A 7,418-nucleotide genomic window follows, 5' to 3' on the forward strand; every position below is an offset into this window, starting at 1 on the left:
AAAAAAAAAAAAAGAAAAAGAAAACACTTAATTGGGGTGGCTTACAGTTTTTGAGGCTCAGTCCATTACTGTTATGGTGGAAGCATGGTAGCATGCAGGCAGATATGGTACTGGAGGAATAGCTGAGAGTGCTATGTCTTGCAGGCAACTGATAGACATTGAGGGAAGCTTGAGCAAAAGAGATCCCAAAGTCTACCCCCACAGTGACACACTTCCTCCAACAAGGCCACACCTCCTAATAGTGCCACTCCCTTTAGGGGTCATTTTCTTTCAAGACAGCACAATGGTTAATCTTAATTGTGAAATTATGTTAATTGAGAGATGTCTAGGGATTGGGGGAGCCTGCCCCAGGTGTCTGCAAGGGTGTTTGCAGAGATAATTAGACCATGAGACTCTCTGTCTAATGATAGATAACAAGAATGCATTTTGGAAGGTAGTGAAAAGTTGGAAGCAGGGCCTGTTTGGAGGAAGCAGACAATGTGTCTTTTCCTGGCCTCACGCTGTAAGCCCCACATGTGTGACTCTATGATCTCTCTGTACCTCTCCTATTTCATTTGGCATAGTGTCCATATTGCTGCAAATAACAGGATTGCATATTTTTATGATTAATATTCTACTTTGTATTTTGTAGCCAGAGATTTTCATCAGGACCACCAGCTAGCTCCCAAATAAACACACAGAGACTTAATATTAATTATAAATGCTTGGTTGATAGTTTAGGCTTGCTACTAGCTAGCTCTTACTACTTAAATTAACCCATATTTCTTATCTGTACTCTACCACATGTGTTTCTCTCCATATCTGGCAACTCTACCTTCTTCTATACCCTTTCTTTTTGTCTGCAAGTCCCACCTAACCTCTTCATGCCTAGCTATTTGCCAGTTTACTCTTTATTAATACTCATATTCACAGTATATCAAAAGATTGTTTCACAGCAGCATTTGTACACCACATTTTCTTCATTCACTCTTCAAAGGACACCTTAGTTGATTTCCTATTTTATTTCCTTGGATATATATTTAATAGATCAATAGTTCTATATATAAATGTTTGAGGAACCACCATGTCTACTGTGATAACTGCACCAATTTATACGTGCCACCACTGTGTGAACCTTTTCCCTTCTCTGCATCCTCACCAGCATGTGTTATCTTTGGCCTTATTGATGACAAATGTTCTGAATAGGTTGTGTTGCAGTTCTGACCTGCATTTTCTTGATGACAAATGGCATTTAGAATTACATTCATTTTGGTCATTTATCTTTTCATCAAGCAATGTCTATTCAGTTCATTTGTTTGCTTACAAATCTTATTTTTGTTGTGTTTTCTAAGTTGTTTCTATATTCTGCATATCAACCCTTTTATGGATGCTTATTTTGCAGATACTACTCTTTGCTGACAGAATTCTACTGTCCACCCTTGCTGTGGGGGGTCATATCCAAAACTAAATGCCTGACACTGGTGCCCTGACAACCATGCTTTCTTTGGTGGTTTTATTTTCAGGAATTTGAATCATTTTAGGTGAATGGTAGGGGTCATTTAAGTGAATGATAGGTTGTATGCTTTGGGTGTCTTTGTAAGTGTCCAATTTGTGTGAGGCATGGTTCTGTCCTGTGGGCTTGTGCATTGGGTTTTCTGCAGTGTTGTGGATGCTATATGTTTGAGGTCAGGTATGTTGCCAGCTCTCTTTGTTTAGTTGCCTTGGTTAGTTTGGGTCCTTTGTGCTTCTTAACTTGATTAGTGAAATAAATCTAAACACGCTTATTATTCATCATGGTTCTTTACAGCATACCATAAGCAGTCCAGGCAAGAACAGTTTCTTGCCCAAATGGTTAACCAACTCCATAAGGAACCTCTTTGATGCCCATCATCCTCTTGAAAAAGATTGTTGCTGCCAGAAGCAGGCATGTCTCATTGTTAAGGAAAGTTCTAATTTCTTAAACATTTTAAATGCTATAATCTGTTAGTCTTTGAAAGGTTTGGAGACCAACTATCCATCTGAAATATATCTCTATATATCTAGAAAACCTAACAAACATGACTACAAGCTTGTCTATTATATGACTATTAACCTGCATTTCTTAATTATACCTTATATTTTTAAATGATTTGCACAAACACAATACCTTATAAAATTGACCTTAAATTTATATCAATAAATCAAGATCCAAACCAGTGCAAAGTATTCATGTCTATAGCATATCACCCTTTAAATGTAAACAACATTTATAAAGACTATTTGGGAATTTGGTCATAGTTTGCTCCAAACTGCTTCTTGCTTTTTGTTGGGTGAAGTAATTTTGGGGTTCACATAGACCTTTCAGGGGCTCTTGGTCCATCAAACCACATTAGCCTGGAAGGAATCCACAGGTTCTCAGCTTTTGTGGAAATAAAAGCAGAACCTTTTTTCCAAAGCAATCATCCTCAGAACCAAATTGTGACATCAAGATGCCTTAAAAGTATATATACTGGTTTATCTTAGCAGCCCACAGAATCAAATATCTCTCTGTACTTAGCTCGTTTAGTCAAAAAATTCAAAGAAAACACAATACCATACATAATCCAGACTCTTTGCGTATATTCCATCTTTACGTGGCTTATTTTTCTCACTCTATTACTTTTTCTACAAGTTTACTATTTACTTTATTATCTTTACTCCTTTGATCTATGACTGTCTGTACTCCTTTTATATTAGAACTGTCTATATTCTTTTTTCTCCCTCTCTCAGGCCTATGTATATTTTTTTTAAACACACTGTGTCTCATTTAGGGGTCTTTTATGTCTAAATCTGTCTTTCTTATGTGTATACAATAATTTTCTTACCAGAAGCACTGTTAAAATGGTAAGCAGCTTGGTCACAGAGGCTGTGGATGCTGGCTCCACCTCCCGTTGGCTTTCAATATGGCGGAGGTTGCTCCCCACCAGCTCTGGGACTGCTGGGTGGGAGCCGTCCTCACGACCTTACCTCTGGGTGGCACTGTGCAGCATATAAACCCTTTGTATCTGAGTAAAAGCTAAATCTGCTATGCCACTGTGTGGCCTGGAAATATCTCTGTGTACTGTGATGGGAATCTGCCATGCTCTCCTGGCACACCTGATCCTGTCACCTGCCCAGGCAGAGAGCACTGAGCCTCAGGCATGGTCTCAGTTATTTTACTCTAGACACAAGCACCAGGACCCAAAGTAGGTGGCAGTCATCAGCTTCAAATGTTTGAGTGTGTCTCTCTCCTCCAGACTGGCAAGATGCCCAAGGGAAAGAAGGCCAAGGGGAAGAAGGTGGTGAATCCTTTGTTTGAGAAGAGGCCTAAGAACTTTGGCATTGGACAGGACATCCAGCCCAAGAGAGATCTCACGCGCTTCGTCAAATGGCCCCGCTACATTAGGCTGCAGCGGCAGAGGGCCATCCTCTATAAGCGGTTCAAAGTTCCCCCTGCCATTAACCAGTTCACCTAGGCCCTGGACCGGCAAACAGCTACCCAGTTGCTTAAACTTGCCCACAAGTACAGGCCAGAGACCAAGCAGGAGAAGAAGCAGAGGCTGCTGGCCCGTGCTGAGAAGAAAGCTGCCGGCAAAGGGGATGTCCCGACTAAGAGACCAGCTGTCCTTCGAGCGGGCGTCAATACAGTCACCACTTTGGTAGAGAACAAGAAGGCTCAGCTGGTGGTGATTGCCCACAACGTAGACCCCATTGAGCTGGTGGTCTTCCTGCCTGCCCTGTGTCGGAAGACGGGGGTCCACTACTGCATCATCAAGGGAAAGGCCAGGCTGGGGCGGCTGGTCCATAGGAAGACGTGCACCACTGTTGCCTTCACACAGGTTAACTCGGAAGACAAGGGTGCTCTGGCCAAGCTGGTGGAAGCTATTAGGACCAATTACAACGACAGATATGATGAGATCCGCCGCCACTGGGGAGGCAATGTCCTGGGTCCTAAATCTGTGGCTCGAATTGCCAAGCTGGAAAAGGCAAAGGCCAAAGAACTCGCCACTAACCTGGGTTAAATGTACTGCTGAGTTTTCTGTACATAAATATAATTACAAAACTTCCAAAAAAATGTTTGGGTGTCATTCTGTAAGTGGAGGCAGCTTGTTCATTTCCCAGCCACCCAGGCCTAAAACAATCACACAAAAACCATATTAATTAAAACCCTGCTTGGCCAATCACTTATCTACATTCCTAGCTAACTCTTATATCTTAAATTAACCCATTTCTATTAATTTGTGTATTGCCATGTGGCTGTGGCTTACAGGGTAAAGTTCCAGCATCTGTGTCCTTTGGCAGCTACATAACTTCTCCCTGACTCTGCCTATTCTCTCTCTCTGTATCAGATTTCCTGCCTGGCTATATTGTGCCCTGCTATAGGCTAAAAGAAGTTTCTTTATTAACCAATGGTAATAAAACATATTCATAGCATACAGAGGGGAATCCCACATCAGATGTCCTTCTTTATATGTGTTGATATTTCTGCCAATGGCTTGTCAGAGTAAATCCATGCAAGAAATCCAAGCAGAGATACATAGAAAAAGAAGGTGGGGTCAGGTCAGACACCATCTAGCTGCAGAGGAAACAAGACATGTTGAAAATGAGGTAATGTCATACCCACATGGCGATATATAGATTAGTAGAAATGGATTAATTTAAGATATAGGAGTTAGCTAAAAATATGCCTGAGCCATTGGCCAAACTGTTGTAATTAATATAGTTTCCATGTGATTATTTGGGTCTGGGGTGGCATGGAAACAAGAGTGCAGTCTCTATCTACAAATATTGGTATCATTAAATACCAGCATCAAAAGTATATATTTCCTTTATGTTTAAAAATCTCTTACTTTTCTTGTCAAGGACAACATCTGTAATGGTCAGCATTTGTTGTGTGTACTTCTGTGGCCAAGTCCTGTGTCCCCAAGGCCAGTGTCTCGGAGGTCTTTTCCTGGGCTTGGCCATGTGAGCAGGTGGACAGAGCGCAGCCTTTTCATGCTCCCTGTTATGGAGTTGTGCTGCCACTGGCTGTTGTATGATATTTTGATCTCATTGCTCCTGAGACTGCCAATAAAATCTGCTTTGAATCAGAGGGCGAAGCCAGCTACCAGCTGCCAAAATTAACCACGGTTGTTTTGGAGGACTGAGGACAAGGAGAGACACAGGAAGTAGAAGGGCAGGGCTTAGAGAGGATCTCGGACGTTTTGGATCAAGGAATGAGAGAGAGGAGGTCACTGGTCAATTCTCTGCAGCTTCTCTGATCACTCAGGCCAGGTTCTTACCCCAATATCTGACTTCTGAGTTTTTATTAATAAAGAATAATTCGATAAATGCTTCAACTGGGCCTTTGTGGTAAGTGGACGTTCATGCCTGCTCCTTCCACACATCCCCAGAGGCAGCCAGTGGCTTCTGACTAAACAAGGAGTTAGAGTTCACAGAGTATAGGCTTCTTACCATCACAGCCCTTCCTTGAGCGCAGAGTCCACGCCTGTCAACCTCCACCCGTCCTCTCACACTGCCTCCTGAGTGGGCTCCTTGCTCTCAGGACACACAGGAGATAGCTGCAGAAGCCATGGTCCATGGAACAAATTAGCTGTCATTGAAATTAACTTTTGTGGGGTCTCTGCTACCACCATGACCAGCAGAGTAAGAGTTCATGAGAGGCAAAAAAGGAAGGCAGTCCAATATATGGTTCAAAATTTGGGAGCCTGACCTGAGCCGTCTATTTTAGGCACACTTAGCACAGTTGCTGATAATGAACTTAGACCTGTTTGTACAGTAAAGCTTACGATGTGACTACATATTACATGCGACACTGACAAATTCACAAGAAAGGTCTGGGGGATCCACTGTGGTCCTGGCCACACAGATAGTCCAGCGGTCCCCAAGTTCTTAGCCACATCACTCCCAGCCCTCTGCACAGGTGAGGCTATGCATCCTTTCCTCCGAAGGAACAAGCTTGTGTGTTTAACATTCCTGTCTGCCCTACTGCTTATCTGTGAGGAAAACGACCTCCGTGCTTCCCAGATCCTCTAAGCAGGGAAATCTAGGTCACCTGCTAGGGGCTGATTTTCCTTTTTCCTTCTTCTTTTGCTTCTTTGAGACAGAGGTTCTCTCTGTAGCTTTGGTGACTGTCCTGGAACTAGCTCTGTACACCAGGCCTGATTTCCCTTTTACAGGGAAGAGTGCAGTTTCCCCCCAGTATCATATTGGGTTAACAGGCTGTTCTCCAGGTGACTTGGAGACGAGCGAGCATGTTCAAGGGAGGCAAGCAATGAGGGTGTACAGACAGATCTTTCTTATGTGGGGGAGGGGTGCAGAGACACCAAGGATCCTTCACTATAGGGACCTAGACTAAACTCAGATTCCTCCAGCATTCCAACTGACTCACTGATATCACCTGGCTGGGTACATGTAAGCAATCAGCGCTTGGCTGTGTGTCCAAGCCTCCCACAAGACAGCCTGGTATGGTATGTAATTTGTCTCAGGGATATCCCTTCTGGACTCACAGGACACTGTGTTCCTGGGTACCAGGCTGGGTTTTCTTTCTTTCATGGGGTTAGTGGACATCCTAAATTATTCTTGGAGGAAATGGACTCTTCCTGCATTGTTCTTTCCCTTGGGTAACAGTGAGGGCTTTGAACAGAGATCTTTTCTTGGCTGAAAATGCCCCTTAAGTCACAGGGCCACTAAACTCTGCTGCATCCCATGCCACTCAATAACATTTAGGTCATTTTGTGTCATTTTATGTGTATGGGTTTAAATTCATATGTCTGTGCACCACGTGTGTGCAGTGCGGTGGAGGCCAGAGCAGACTGTTGGATCTTCTGGTACTGGAATCACAGGCAGGTATTAGCCACCATTTGGGTGCCTCTGGAAGAAGAGTTGTGCTCAGAACCTTGCCCTGTAGACACTTTCTTAGGGAATTATTTGGATTTTTAATAGAAAGTATTGACTCATAGGCAGACATGGATGAGTTTGAAGGATACCATCAACACCTAGAGCAGAATAAACAGGTGAAATACACCAGAATAGGGTGGAGGCTGGAAGGACACCATCAACACCTAGAAGATATTCTGTACAGTAGGATAGGGTAGAAGGCTCCAAAATCAGAAGGGATTGTCTCCAAGACAGACAAATTTCTCTTCTGATCCTTCTTGTAGTCCAGTGTGTGGTGCAGGCAGTCCTCTGTTGTGGCTGTGTCCCTAGGAGGACACACCCATACCCAGTTCCCTAGGTGATGTTATGGAAAGCGAGATTCTTCTTCTTGGGTCAAGCTGCTGCTGACACTGGAGCCTCACCGTGGGTTGAGTTCCTAAAACAACAGGAAACCTCCCACTGAGTCCAGGTGAAGGACAAAAAGACCTTTCTTTGCTTTTAACACTTCAAAAATGGACTTTTTATTACTAACATCCTATTTTTCTTTTTAAAGTTTTATTTAT

At 43.1% G+C, this 7,418-nt stretch overlaps 1 pseudogene; it reads left to right on the forward strand.

The window, feature by feature from the left end:
* Positions 1-3,242: 3,242 nt before the first annotated feature.
* LOC101980862 lies at positions 3,243-3,998 on the forward strand (annotated as a pseudogene).
* Positions 3,999-7,418: the final 3,420 nt, after the last annotated feature.

The sequence above is a fragment of the Microtus ochrogaster genome, unplaced genomic scaffold, assembly GCF_000317375.1.
Source record: "Microtus ochrogaster isolate Prairie Vole_2 unplaced genomic scaffold, MicOch1.0 UNK40, whole genome shotgun sequence".
Taxonomy (NCBI): domain Eukaryota; kingdom Metazoa; phylum Chordata; class Mammalia; order Rodentia; family Cricetidae; genus Microtus; species Microtus ochrogaster.